General features: G+C 34.7%; 1 pseudogene; it reads right to left on the bottom strand.

The window, feature by feature from the left end:
* Positions 1–14,927: 14,927 nt before the first annotated feature.
* Positions 14,928–15,795, bottom strand: LOC114213519 (small ribosomal subunit protein eS4, X isoform-like; annotated as a pseudogene).
* Positions 15,796–16,235: the final 440 nt, after the last annotated feature.

Genomic DNA, 16,235 nt, shown 5'->3' with positions numbered 1-16,235 from the left:
GTTTGAAAAATTGTGAGGTTTGTTGAGCTTTAAATATGAAATTTCATGGATGCTGCAAAGATCTTCTTATATGCAATGGTGGCTTTAGTACTTACGCTGTTAATAGGTAAAATTACCCATTTTGTCCATCTTCCAACTCCCCCTTCATATTCCCAGAAATACAACCATAACATCCTATGTCTATATAAAGAAAAGTTTTTGTTTAAATAAATAAATGTTTAGGGATAATGCAGACATAGCTCAAGGTCATATATTTGTTTCTGTCCTTTGCCCCTGCTATTATTTTTGTTACTTTGTTACTTATATTTTGTTATTTTATTATTTCTACAAGTTTGTCTACGTGCCCATTTCTGTCTAGTGCCAGAAAAAGTGTATAACCGGAAGTCCATTGAATGACAGGTCAGTAATATCAATTTTGTATTTCAGAAAAAAAATCACCTTGATAAGTCCAAGGAGAATAACTCAAAGGTAGAGCCAAGAAAGTGGAATAAACCCATCAGAGAAGGACAAATACCTCATGATCCCACTTACACAATAGATCTAAAATAGGCAAATGCATAAAAACAGAGAGCAAACTGATGGTTCCAGGGGTTGGGAAGAATGGAAAGTGGGGAGTTGTTGCTCAATCGCTACACATTTTTAGTCTGCAAGATGAGAAACTTCTAGAGATTTGCTGTGCAACATAGTGCCTATAGTTAGCAATTCAGTATTGTACACTTAAAATTTGTTAAGAGAGAAGAGTTCATGTTAAGTGTTCTTACTACAAAAGGGAGTAGGAGGAAACTTTTGGAGGTGGTGTGTTTATTACCTTGATTGTAGTAATGATTTCATGGATATATGCACATTATATACATCATATACATTGGAGAAGCCGAGGCCATCAGGCTGCTAGCAGGTGCTGACACCGAAACAACTGAGGCTTATTCAAGGAGAGCAGACTGAGAAACACACCAGAGGTCCATCGAGCACAGTGCTATATGCATCATCCAGAGGATGCTGCCAAATTAGGAATCGGGTACAGTGAGAAATGCGCTATAAAGTTTATAGAGTGAGTTTATTTTTCAGATATAAAGGACTTTGCTTCTCCAATCATTAACTTTGCAAGCAAAAGAGAATAGCTCCTCTGATAGCAGGATTTAAAGGTAAAACCTGAGGATAAAAAACTAGGTTCAAATATAGAGAAGAAGCCAACTGGAAGAGAATAAAGTGAAGTGACTTTAAGGATGGGTTTGGCTGTGCAAACCAGCTGGGTTAAATGAAACTGATAGTTATTCTGTATATAGTTAGTTGATACCTTAAATTTTCTAAATTAAATTTTCTAGCTCTGTTATAAACCTTATTTTGTTCATTCAAAAAATTTCATTCAGTTTATTTGTTAATTATACCTAAAGAGTTTTTTTTTAAGGTAGACAAGAGATTAGAAAATTACTTAAAACAACTTAAAATAACTTGAGTGAAATGAAGACCAAACTATGGTTGCAGGGAAGGGAGAGATGGTTACTTCCAATTCTGTTGTATTATATGTGCAATGCTTTTATAATGTTCAGGATCTAACTTAGGTAAGGATAAGCATGAATCCCAGTTAATGGTAAGATTTACAGTGTTGCCATAGACAGTGGACTGTTAAAGTATTGCAAAGGTAAAGGTCAGAATGAATTAAGGATTGGGTATGTTTTCCAAATGAATATTAAAATACAAGATAATATAAGGAAATAAATGTGAAATAATAAAATGGCAGAATATATGATTTAAAAAAAAACTAAAAAAGCAGTTGCAGGAAACTGCCAAAAAACAGTACCTTCAGAGTCAAGTTATGCATTGAAAGGAGAGAGAATGGGGTCATATTTTACATATACAGTGGATGATGTGTGAAGTATTTTTCATGGAACAAGTACTCCAAAATCACAGTAAAAGTGAGGAGTAATAGAGAATTTTAGGGGTAGTTAGTTAAAACAAAAAACAACAACAAAAAAGGTAGAATGGAGATAAGAGTATAAAAAAATAAGCTTAGAAATTTTATTGTCATAAATGGAAGCACAAAAATCCATTTTCTGATTTCGATCACTATTTAGCCTAAATTCAATATAATAACTGTTCTGCCTCGAAAATCTAATTTTGCAGACATTGATTTTTCGCTCTCAGCGGACATTCTGCAATAGCCTAACATTACAACAGTTTAATGTCATATCAGAAGGGTATCTCTGAGTTTCTATTCGTACGGTTTTTTTGTGATAAGTTTTGCTGAGCTTTTAAATGACAGATACCTCATAGTTTTATTTTATATGCATACCTAGCTTTCAGCATAGCACATAGACTTGCGTAAAAATGAGCTCAGTACCGTCCTTGGAAAGGATTAAGTTCTTAATAAGTGTCTCCTGAATTAAGGGTTTTTTTTTTTTTTTTTTTTTTTGCACAAGCATCTGAATGTATAGGGAACAGGTGTGAATATTGAAGAAATTTTGGAGACTATATATATATCACAAATACACAAGTGAATATACAGATACACATTCCATTTCATTGAGGAAAGGATATTACCTAGTTTATTCACCTCTGATTCCTCAGCTACTAAACAGCGTGCCAGGCACAAAGTAAAAATTTATTAGCATTTACTAAATTAATAAATCAATGAAAAATGAAAAGAAAATGTTATGTTTGGAAACACAAAAAATGTTCCAAAACATTCAGAAACTCAGAAAATTCAGAAAATACAGAATAATCGACAACTCAGTGCTCTTAGTTAAATAAATATATTTACTAAATAAATAAAGATGTTAAATGTTATTTAAACAGATGTTAGATGTTAAACCACTCCCAATAACAAAAGTATTAGGAAACTTTCAAAAATTTACCAGGTAGTTAAATGGAAGGATTGAATTTAAAACTCATTTATAAATTTTAATTTAGCTATTTCAGACATGTGCTCAGATAAAATTCATATGAAACATGTACTGTTGTTTTCTAATCTATATTTGTTCCTTTAAAAAACGGTATGTGCTTGACACTGAAATAATGAATTTATAGATATTAACTTATTTTATTCTTATAACAAATACATGGGTGAAATCAGACCCAAAATTTATAAAAATTAGTCTCTTATAAAATATATAGTATCATATATATATGTCCTACTAAAAATTAATGGTGAAAAATGTATTAAGACTGTTTAAAAATATATTTTAAAAGTCCACTGGATTAATCCTTTATAAAGTTAAAATTCAGTATTATAACATTTCAGATAGAATCTGAATTCTGACTAAAAACACATTAATTTTTCTGAACAAATTAACATTTGGCTCTTCACCTTTCCTTTTCTTCTACCAGCATGCATCAATTCTGCTTTCTTAATACTTCACAGTTAATTCCCTTCCTTCCATCCCACTCCTTTAACTTAATTTTGGCCCATGTCATCACTCATTTTGATTACTATAAGGCCTTCCTAGCAGATCCTGGTACTTTCCTCTCAGTAAAATGTATTCCATAGTGATCTCTTTAAAATGCATAGCGGTTTAGAACATATTCTAACATAAATTTTTCGATGAATTCTAATTGCTTTCAACATCAAATCAAAAGTCTTTGGCATGGCACACAAATTTATTATTAGTTGGACCTCTGTTTATCTTTGCAATCTATATTTTTTCTCATTCTTCTCTATTCTTAGTTAACCTGAACTATATTTAATGTACAAAATGTACCCAGTTCCTTCATTTTCTGTGCATTTTCGCAAGACACTCCCTCTACATAGAATGCCCCCTCTCTCCAGTTCCCCATCTTTGTTTCCAACTCATCAAATGCCTTTTCATCTGAGTAGCTTCCTTGACTCATCACTCCTAAGTTCACAACCCTAACCCCCAAATAGCCATTATATATATCTCTATAGTAAGAAATACCAAATACTACTCTTACTGCTGGTTATTATTTTTAGCACTAAAATATGGACTCCTTTTGGGCATGGAATCTTTCTTTCTTTTTCTTCCTTTCTTTTTTCCTTCCTTCCTTCCTTCCTTCCTTTCTTCCTTCCTTCTTTCCTTTGAGAGAGATAGAGCACAAGCATGGTGGGGGAAGGGCAAAGGGTGAGGGAGAGAAAGAATCTTTTTTTTTTTTTTAAGATTTTATTCATCTATTAGAGAGAGAGAGAGATCACAAGCAGGGGGAAGGGATACAGGGAGAAGCAGACTCCCCCTGAGCAGGGAGCCCAATATGGGACTCCATCCCAGGACTCTGGGATCATGACCTGAGCTGAAGGCAGAGGCTCAACCAACTAAGTCACCCAGGTGCCCAGAGAAAGAATCTTAAGCAGGGTCCAGGCCCAGTGCGGAGCCCCTGCAGGGCTTGATCTCAGGACCCTGAGCCAAAATCAAGTCCGTGTTTAACCAACTGAGCCACCCAGGAGCCCCAGAATGTTTCTTTTTATATCTTTATTCCCAGTGACTTGTATGTGCCAGGCACAGAGTACATACTTGATAATTGCGTGAAGAATAAATGAAGACAGGGTAACATGGGTACAAATGGCTTTCCAGTCATCTTAAATTATCTTTTGTATCAATACATTTCCTGTGGTCCTTTGCAATATTCTACAAATTAGTTTCTGAGTGTGCAATTACAAGCACAATAGCTATCCCAAATAGAGTTACTTTTTATTGGAACATTAAAGATTACTGCTTTGCAGAATGGAATTTTGGGTCATTTGTCAGTCTGCAGAGATTGCCAGTTGTGGATGATTCTAGTTCCTGCTGAAATTGGCACTCCTTTGATAATCTCACTTTCTGAAGTTATTACTAGGCTCATCAGGTTTCATATACAGCACCTAAACCGATATAATAGTACCATGAAAATCTGCCATGTATGGGTTCCTGAGCTGATTGTCACTTGTATTATCTTACAGAAGAGGCAAATAAACCACTCAAATACATAAAGCGTTGTTCATATATAGCATTCTTTTATAATGATGCAGAATTGCAAGATGTCCAATTAGGTTTTATGGCACTCAGATTCTGATTTATATTATCTGTAGGAAAGAAAAGAAAAAAAATCGAAATGGGGCAATGAAAATGGGAAAATACCCTATCAAATAAATCTTAGCAATACACATTCATAGTGTCATATGCTGAAACAGATATAAATACATGAAAGACGGTATCACTGCTGAAGTAATGGCTCACTGAGATGCATGTCTGCTGAGAAAAGAACCTCTCTATCATGTTTTGCTTACAGGGTCAGACTAACTATAGAATAATTCTAACACTTAGCAAAACAACCTAGATATTTTTTAAAAAATGAAGAACAAACTAATCAGAAAGGTTTCCAGATTCACTGTGATACTGATATTCTTACACCGTTCTTCAGATGCATCTTACTGTTTTGAAAGGGCAAATGCATTGAGATTGACAGTTCAGCAGAATGGTCTAATATATTCTATGGGGCTTGAATGTTATACATTCTACATCTCATAGTACTTTAAGAGTCATGCTAAATATCCATGTTTGCTCTTCTGTTTGCTTATTCATGACCACCTTAAAATATAAGCACTTCTTTTGGGGGATGGTTATGGGCACAATAAAATATGCACTACACCGCTTCACCTGTTTTTTGAAACTCTTACAATCAAGATATCTGTCATAGAGCTGTTTTTGTATTATTTTAGGGTGACAAAATTCTGCATGGGCCAGGGTCTGAGAGATTACAAAGACCATTTAGAAGGGACCTGGCTCTTTCTGTCTTGTGGCATATATACGTTCATAAGCTACATCTCTTACATCTGCAGCTGGAGTGTGTGCATCTTTCTTCATACTTATGCTTCTCCTCCTTCTGAACCTATTCAGCTGTTACTTATTTCTTATATGGCTCACACCACCCTCTGCATTGTGTGATAATGATTGTCCATATTTTTACAGAAAATATAGTTATCAGTAGGGCACATGACCTCTCAATCTCTCTCTTCTCAGCATTTCTATTTATATTTCTCTTCCACCCCAAATGATAATACATTTTTTTCTCCATTTTCTCATTTGTCTCTAGAAGCCTCACATCATACTCTCTTGCTGGCTCTTATTTTAGATGTGTCCTTAATATAATATTCTAGAATCCACTTGAATATAAATTCCATTAAAGAGAATAATTTGACAGTAGTTTTCACTGCTGTATCACTGATAGATAGGGAAAGAATTTGATGTAGTAATAGATGCTCCATAAATAATTGTTGAATAATAAATTAATGATCAAGGTAGATCCTAGACTTTTTCGTCTGTGGAACTCTTCCTGCCTATCCCGTCCAGTAACTTGAAATACCATCTGTATTTAACATAGTAACTGTTTTCCACTTTTGGAGTTATTTTCTTACATATCGTAACTATTGCAATATATTTTACAAACACTGTAGAGTAACTTAGATTTCATACTATAGATATCCTTCCCACAGCCTGTATATTCCCAAATTGTTTGTTCTTATTTAATTTTGGGGATATGGACTCCCAAAATTTTGTACCCCAAATGTGCTACAAAGTTTTGTTCCTTTCCCTCTTTTTTAGCAAAAATTCAGACTTCACTTCAGACTCTGAGGTCCTAAGCATCTCTTCAGAAATTTGTCTTTACTTATCCTTTGGGTTTCAGTATCACATACTGACTTGGATAGGAATCTCAAATTATGTTCCATGGAATATTATCTGTAGACACTACCTATAGACAATCCAGCCTCTCATTTTCCTTGCTGCACTGACCTATCCAACCCCAGATTTAAAAAAAAAAAAATTAAAAAACAAAACTAATTGTTGAATTATTCCCAGTCAACTTGCCTCACTTTACTGATTTATATATGTATAAATTATACATATATATGTGTGTGTATATATATATATATATAAAATGGCCTACAATAAAAATCAGTTACTCTGTAACTGATACTATTTTTCCCCTCAAACTTGTTTCTTCTGTCATCTGCTTTATTAAATGTTTCAACTGTAATGATGCCGAATTTTATAATGCATAGTCAGATCTTACAGCAGTACAATTTTTATTTTCTCATCTTGAATAAAAACAAAGAACAAGATAGGACTCTGGAAATAGGTCAACATCTTGTGAATATCAACAGTACAATTCAAGCATCCATATTCTGAAATAAATGCCCAAATCATATACCTTTGATTCATATGTGAGATCTGATTTTTATTCCCTACTTCCAGACAACTATCAAGCATTAGAAAAAATTTTTCCTAGGGATCAGGCAAGGGTGTAGGATATGGAATATCTTAAAAAACAATAATGGTTAAAAAAACCAGTAATGATAAAGGCAAAATATTGTTTTTATATACAAAGAACTAAAATCATTGACATATACATACACATACACACATACAAATATAAATATCATATTGGCTGTTTCCTAAATGAAAGCATTGTTTTGATCTCAAAACATTCTTTTTTTTTAAATTAACAATTGATCATCTATCTATATTTTTTCATAGGTTTGCATATTATGGGTATAGCAAAATTAGCTTTCTTTATTAATCATATTTAAGAGTTTCTGTCAGAGTTTGAAATGTTTAGCAACACAATGACCTTATTTCAGTTCCCCCATATCATACCTTATCATACCTTTGCACATGTAGTTTCCTTTGTCAGGAAAATTCTCTTCCCTACCTTTTCTCTACCTTTTCATATTTCAGATGAGATGTCATTTACTTAGGGAATATTTCTCTGATCTCAGAGACTAGGTTCCATTTTTAGGGTTACCCCCCTCAATCTTAACTCTTACCATACTCCTATGTGGTAAGAAATGTTAGACTAAATGTAACTAACTCAGTAATAATTACTTTAGTATACCTTAGTGCAACTGCTCTACCACCATTTTCTCATAGCATGCTGTATTTATTTTCATACTTTCGCAGATTATATCTAACCATCTCTGTGAATGTTTGATTTTTTTCTTACTAATCTGTAATCTTCATGAAGGCATGCATGTGATCTATTTTGCTTATCATTTTATTCCTAGTGTATAGTAGGACATAGGTGCTTGATAATTGAATGAATGAATGAGTGAATGCTGCAAAGAATATAAATGAAAATCTACTTCTGTTTCCATTTGAAGGATTCCTGCAAAATATATTCCTAGACATAGAAATATTTCTTAAAAGGGTCTGTGCATTTAAATTTTGATAGAATCTGCCAAATTTCCTGAAGAATTACATGTTCTACACAGTTGCTATTCCTATTGCTAGTTAGCAAGGTTATATTTCATCCAGAAATTAGGAAGTTGACATGATTAGATCTGTGCTTCAGACAAAGTAATTAGACATTGGCATGTATGATAAATTGCCAATGACGAGAAAAAAGTGTGGGAAGATAAAAGTGAGGGGATAAAAGCAAGGAAATTAGGCTTATACATGTTGCAGCAGAAAAAGAAATATGGATTTACAAATATTAGAGTTTTTAAAATTTAACAATTCATGCATTTTTTTAAAAAAAACAACTCTTTTTTTTAAGATTTTATTTTAGAGATAGAGAGAGAGAGGGAGAGTGGGGGGAGGGGCAGAGGGAAAGGGAGAGGGAAACTCAAGTAGACTCCACACTGAGCTCAATCTCACGACCCCAAGATCATGGCCCGAGCTGAAATCAAGAGTCAGACACCCAACAAACTGAGCCACCTAGGCACCCAAAAAAAAACAATAACTCTTAACATGAAGGGTTTTACCTACTATTTCACTGTTCATGTTTGTGACGCCTGAGAATTGATTCATTTGTTCCCCCTGTCTTATGTTGAAGAGGGAGAGAATATAAAGAACTTGGACAAGTCAGAGATGATTCCAAGATTCTTTTTTTTTGAGAGGGGCCGGTAATAGATGATACACAATGTTGCATCAGTTTCAGGTGTTCAACTTAGTGATTTGACAAGTTTATATATTATGCTATGTTCACCACAAGTATAGTTACCATCTGTCCCATTATATCACTATTATAGTATCATTGACTGTATATTTTATTCCAGTGACTTACTCATTACATAAACAGAGGCCTGTAACTCTCTCTCTCTCCTTCTCCCATTTTGCTCAACCCCCCACCTCTCCCCTGATGCTTGCATCAATGTGTTTTCTATATTTACAGTTCTGATTCTGCTTTTTGTTTGTTTATTCATTTTTTAGATTACATTTGTGGGTGGAATCATATGGTATTTGTCTTTCTCAATCTGACTTATTTTACATAGCATAATACTCTCTAGGTCTATCCATGTTGTCTCAAATGGCATAATCTCATCCTTTTTATGGCCATGTAATATTCCGTTGTATATATAGACTACATTTTCCTTATCCATTCCTCTGTTGATGGATCCTTAGATTGCTTCCATGTCTTGGCTATTGTAAATATTACTGCAGTAAACATAGTGGTGTATATATCTTTTCGAGTTAAGATTCTTTTTTTTTAAGATTTTATTTATTTTAGAAAGAGAAAGAAAGTGGGGAGGGAGGGGCAGAGGGAAAGGGAGAGAGAGAATCACAAGCAGACTCCCCACTGAGCACAGAGCCTGATGCAGGCCAAGGGACACTTGTTAGAAAAGTGGCAAATGAGAGAGACAAGATAGATGAGATGGAGCAGACTTGTTGCAGAGAGTTACTTAGTTCAACTTGGAAGTGGACAAAAATTCTCCTTGGATGCCTGGGAATATTTATGAACTATAAGTAGTGAAATTAGTAAGCTATAAAAAGCCTGAAACTGCACTAAGACTTCTGGAAATGTATAAACTTTTTGGCATCCTTAGAAACTTTGAATTAAAAATAAATAACCAGAGTATAGGACAAATTTAGTGAAGAAAATAAACTGACTATATACTCACTGTCTTTATAATAGTAACATAATAAAATAATAAAGTTTTTTAACTTGAATATCTAGAAACCAATCTAAGCTATAATTTTGGAGAGAAAAAGTTCCAACTTTAATTGATTCAAAATGTATACATAGATGTGAAAGTTGACAAATTTGCTTATATAAAAACCCAAACACCTCATGTTTTTCTCTTATTTACACAATTAAAGGCTGACGAAGTTTCTATATATTTAAAATAAAGATTCTTGGCAATGGGTCATGGATTTTTCACAGTCCTCTCCAAGCAGTGACAGAGATTGGCATGCAAAACCTATTTGTCTTTATTATCGGTAAGCTGGAAGAATAGAAATTGAATTCAAACACAAATGTTGAACTTGCCAACAGACATATGTTGAGAGGTAGTGTGTGCTTCATGAATTTAGAACTCAAATAAGTGGCTTAATAATGAAGTAAGGCCTTCCTGAGGAACTCTGGGACAACACAACCAGTTCTCTGATTATTCTTTCACTTCTCTCTTACCTAGAGTTTGATAATTCATCCCTTCATTAGGTATTTGAGAAAATTTGTTCTTTGTTTATTTGTGTGTGTCTGGGGGGGGCTGCTTATATGACACTAATGGGCTTATCATTTTATGTAAATGTACATATATATTTATTGATGGACTTTTCTAACTAACTTAGTAATTTAGTTATAATTTTTGAATATTTTAATTGGGCCACATATTGTAAGTTTACAAAAATGAATATTACTCAGCAAAAACAGCAGAAGGCAAGCCAAAAAAAATATGGAGAATTTGTGTTCAAAATTATCATAAACTTTATCTTATGGACCTAAGCTAGTGATGGATTCTGAATGCTAAGGGTGTGTAGAAAATGTTGGATAGTTTAGTATGAACCTGTGAATAATGCATTAAGCCCCCAGTTAGACTTATGACACCTAAAATTGGAGTATGGTGTGTCAAGATGTTCTGGAAGCAGTAGGAATTTATTTCTGTCTTTACATTTTCTATTCCATGACTATTCCAAAGAAGTGGAAAACAAAAAGGACTAATAGTGGATCAGAGTGTAGAAGTAGGAGAACAGGGGAACAAAGAGAGAGGAATAAAAGGAAAGACTAAGGAGGAGGAAACATATGGGGAACTATATAGCAGAATACATGAGATGGAATTAAAAATAAAGTGGACAAGGAAAAAGTAGAACAAGGAAGAAAAGTGATAAAAGAAAAAAAATCATTTTATTGGGAAGAAGAGGTGGTATGATAGAGGGAGAAGACCAGATGAAAAGAAAGAAAAGGAGAAAGTAGGAAAGTAGGAAAAGGAGAGAAAAGAAGAAAAAGAAGAGGAGAAATATGTAAAAAAGGAGGAAAAGGGAGAAGAAATAGAAGTCTAAAGAAGGTGGAAAACAGTCATAATGATTTACAGATATTTTCTATTTCCAGTTAATATTCAAAATATTGCATGTCCCTAGTTTAATGAATCCTTACAAAAAGTCTATAAATATGATTTAATAAACTCATTGTATAGATAAAGTAAAAGAATTCAGAAGGACATTAGTATATGCCATGGCCAATTTTCTGTTATAATATAAAGTAGTCCTTTATTTAGGATGGCAGTTTTGTTTTGTTTTATTTTTTGCACACCCAAATCTAATAATCAATAGTCAAAAATACTTCTGTATAAGCTCACAACAACACCTATTTTGCAAAACTCTAATAAATGTTAAAGGAGAAATTAAATAACAATACTCTATTAAAATTTTACTGAGAGATTAATAGGTTTTCTCAACAGCAGCACCAGCTGCTGGGCAGGTCTACCAGCCCCCCTACATTGCAGATGAGGCTCCCGAAGTTGACTTCAACATTTACACCTGCTGCTTTAATGAGAGCACTGATCTTATCCTCTGTGAACTGTCACCTCATTGTCATGCAGGCTGAAGGCTGAGTAGATGCAGGTGAGCTCAGAGACAAAGGCCAGGGTGCGGGCAAGTGCTGAGAAGGCATTGCCAGGTGTGGTGCTAGTATTGGCAGGGTGAAGTGAGAGCCTCACCCCCATGTGGCCTTAGATTCTTTGGAAAGACCGCACCTTAGTGGCAGGTGAGGAAAGCTACCATTAGCATTATTATTAAGAGCTAAACTGTAAAGAAAAAATAATTTTATATAAAATAAATAAAAGCAGTATTTTAAGTGAAAAAATTTTGAAGTCTGTGTCATCCAGGATAGTATAGACATTAATTAATGACTATTACACTCAGTGACATAGTAGTAAATTTTTAACTGGCTTTCAAAAATTTAAAAAAAAATGGAAAAAGTAGCCTTAACTTTAAACCAGTGTCCATAAATGCTCCCACCATAGCAGATTTCCTGAAAATGAAGTTGGGAGGAGTTGTGCATAATTGGTTTCAGTGAGCTGGTATGAGCTAGCTCCCAAGCATCACTGCTTATATTTAAGTAATGTTTGGAAAACACAACATAAATTGTGTATAATAGAGGTTAAATAAATATTCATTAAGTCAAGCAAAATATAGTGGTTTCAAAATTACACTATTTTATTACAGCTGTAGATTTCAAATTTGAATATCAATTAAGTAAATAGCTCATTCTAATGTAATACTTCCTTCAATATATTCACTTTACATTTTGTCAATAGACTCAATACCTGCCACTTTCCCTGAATGATCCTTTACCCTATTTAAGTGAACTACTTTCAGTTCTGTAGTTAATTTGTTCTCTCTCAACTTTACATCAATCTGTCTACATAGTCTGAACAGCTACCCCTTTGTTGTTTTTCTTTATTTGTCTATGTTTATTTATGTTTCTAAGGTATAAACAATGAGTTTCTAATGTATACTTAATGCATACTTATAGCTAATCTATATCTATCCACTAAACATATATCTCTGTTTATCCGTACTTATACCAATATCCATGCCCATTCCATCTCCTCTGGTTTATTGATGTCTAACAGTTTGTTATAATAATGTAAAAGCTTTGTTTATAATTCACAGTTTGAGCCAAATGACCTTAAAAACCAATAGGACATATTTAATGTCTAAATGTGAATTGATTTCTACCAAAATATAAATGCTAGCATTAGATATATTTGTTTTGTTTTGTTTTCATAAAAGCAAGAAGTTAAATACCATGAAGACTCTAAGCCCTTAAAGTGGTTGGTCAGAGAGGGGCGCCTGGGTGGCTCAGTTGGTTAAGCGACTGCCTTTGGCTCAGGTCATGATCCTGGAGTCCCGGGATCGAGTCCCGCATCAGGCTCCCCGCTCAGCGGGGAGTCTGCTTCTCCCTCTGACCCTCTTCCCTCTCGTGCTCTCTATCTCTCATTCTCTCTCTCAAATAAATAAATAAAATCTTTAAAAAAAAAAAGTGGTTGGTCAGAGAATGTTAATGAAATCAAAAGGAAAAGAAAGTCAAGTTTCTTTCTTTCTTTTTTTAAAGATTTTATTTATTTATTTGACAGAGAGGGAGACAGCGAGAGAGGGAACACAAGCAGGGGGAGTGAGAGAGGGAGAAGCAGGCTTCCCACTGAGCAGGGAGCCCGATGTGGGGCTGGACCCCAGGACGCTGGGATCATAACCTGAGCCGGAGGCAGACACTTAACAACTGAGCCACCCAGGCACCCTGAAGGTCAAGTTTCTGATGCAGAAGATGAATTGTCAAATCCACAGTTTAGTTTTTTGATGGTTACCTAGATAAAGTTAAAGGTCTATTTGAAGATGAAAATCCAAACATTTCTAACTTCTACTGATTTTGTTCTTCATAATTCCAAAATAATTTTAGATAAGTTTTAATAGAATACAAAAATAAAACAGGACAGTTCATATGAGGGCAAAACAGAAGTCTAAGTTTCGGGCCAAGAAAAGAAGAAGAGATAAAATAAAAGTTAAGACGAAGAGTAACACTGATTAATAAGTGTTTTGGTTTTCAATGCAAAAAAAAAAGTGATATGTATTTCTTTCTTTCTTTTCCTTTTTAAAGTTTATTTATTTATAATCCCTACACCCAATGTGGGGCTCAAACTGAAGACCCCAAAATCAAGAGTTGTGTGCTCTACTGACTGAGCCAGCCAGAGCCTCCATATTTCTTTCTTTTAAAAGAAATAATTTTTCTTCATGTCCTTATTTAGGAACATTTTAGCTAAGTTTTATCTGTGAATTAAATATTACCAGATAATTATTTGTTCATAAAATTTGCAATTATAGCTTGCATTATATATCATGGAAATATTTTTTCTTACAATATTATCAAAGTCCTAAAACTTGTTAAATAGCAGTGAAATCTTACCACTTTTCCTCAATGAGAAAGTGGGAAGTGATATTTATAAAGATGAAAAGAATTTCTTATATTTCTAAAAGTTACTTTTCATTATGATCAGAAATATTTCTGATAAGCATCTTTGGGAAATTGAAAAATGTTTTGTCCAGGTTATCCCTCTGCCCTTTGAAGCCATGTGTTCAATGTGTAGCAATGAGAAGCTTATGGGGCCTGTGAAAAACACTTAGTGAAGTAATGTGTGCCTAATGGTATTTGGAAGGGCTTGAAAAAACATGTGAGGTTAAGACAGAATTGACTCCAAAGAGCACAATGAAATACAGTAATAAATTTTCATTTTCAGCCTTCCACTTTCATTTCTTCATATTCCTTTGACTCTCTCCTCTTCATATAATATAACTCTTTCTTTCTTTCATACACTACTAAAATATTACATGGACATTCTGCTCTTGAGTGAGATAATTCTTTCTAGTTTTGGTATTGGCCATGGAAGGATCAGAACATGGTAGAAGGAGCCCTGAGCCTAGGAGTCAGCCTATGCATTGTGTCCACATTTGGAGGGACATTAAAAGTGTTAATACATAGGAAGAATTTAGGAGTGAAAGAAAAAACTGAACACAAAATCGAGCAAACTCTGTAATGCTGGGTATGAGGGAAGGAAGAAAGTATACCCATTTTGTTGGGCAGTTGCTGAGTACATAGCAAAATCTACATGCATCTACTGTAAACCATTAACCAGAACACCATACCACAGAGGGTGGTCTCAGGTAAGAAGTGAAGCTCAGGTAGGCAGTAGGCATCAGAGTATTCAAGGAAATAATTAAGCATCTTTTTTTTTTCATGCTGTATGACCTTTAATTAAGTATATATAATGTCTTCCAATCACGTCACCTAGGGACCATTTTACCTGCTGCTCTGTTTGGCAGCCAGTCTCTTGTCTCTCTCTTCAGTGATGGTGAGGCAGATACCCTTTCCACGGGGAAGAGAAATCCACAGTTTGTTGCCTTTGCCAATAACAAAAATGTTGGAGAGTCGGGTGGCAAAGCTGTTGCCACTGGCATCTTTCACATGAACCACATCAAACGAACCAGGATGTCTCTCTCTGTTGGTGATCACACCAATTCTTCCCAGGTTGGCACCCCCAGTCACCATACACAGATTACCAGTATCAAACTTGATGAAATCAGTAATCTTACCAGTCTCCAAATCAATCTGAATGGTGTCATTCACCTTGATGAGGGGATCAGGATGGCGGACGGTGCATGCATCATGAGTCACCAGGTGAGGGATTCCTTTTGTCCCCACAAAGATCTTTCGCACATTGCACAACTTATACTTGGCCTCCTCAGGTGTTATCTGATGAACAGCAAAGTGAACCTTGGTGTCATAGATCAGACGGAAATTCTCCCCAGTCTTGTCAATGCTGATGACATCCATAAAACCAGCAGGGCAGGTTATATCAGTTCAGACCTTGCCATCAATCTTAATAAAACGCTGCATACAGATCTTCTTTACTTCGTCTCCTGTTAGGGCATACTTAAGTCTGTTTCTTAGGAAAATGATGAGAGGGAGACATTCTCTCAACTTATGGGGACCAGTAGATGGGCGAGGAGCAAACACACCAGTCAGTTTATCCAGCATCCAATGCTTTGGAGCTGCTACATACTTCAGATGCTTCTTGGGACCACAAGCCATGGCTGTGCTGGGAACGAAAAGAGCAATAATTAAGCATCTTAAAAGGCATTAGAATGTGGTGACATAGAACCCAGGAACAGATAGTACCGTGCAGTGGAAGTTGGCAGAAAGTCAGTCCCTTCAAGGAATTGGCAAGGCTATAGTTCAAAAACAACCAAAATGCCTGGGAGCTTCTCTAGGTATGGATAAAGATCATTAACTGATTAATCAATGAGTGAATTAATTAACTTAAAATTTTTAAGATCAACTTCAGGGATAAGGAGCCAGTGGGAGCCAGCAAGAATTGCTGTTTAGTAATGATACTTAGAGTTTGGAATAAAAGCTATGAAATCTTGGGTTGTAAGATAAAATACAAGACACCAGGTAAAATTTGAATATCTGATAAATTTTGAATAGTTGCAATATTTGGGGCATATTTTACTTAAAAATTATTGTTTATCTCTGATTCA

The sequence above is a fragment of the Eumetopias jubatus genome, unplaced genomic scaffold (genome assembly GCF_037043125.1).
Source record: "Eumetopias jubatus isolate StellerSeaLion01/CBP00866 unplaced genomic scaffold, mEumJub1_p1.0 scaffold_15, whole genome shotgun sequence".
In the NCBI taxonomy this organism is placed as follows: Eukaryota; Metazoa; Chordata; class Mammalia; order Carnivora; family Otariidae; genus Eumetopias; species Eumetopias jubatus.
The sequence above is the reverse complement of the archived record's forward strand: the minus strand, read 5'-3'. Positions and strand labels throughout refer to the sequence as shown.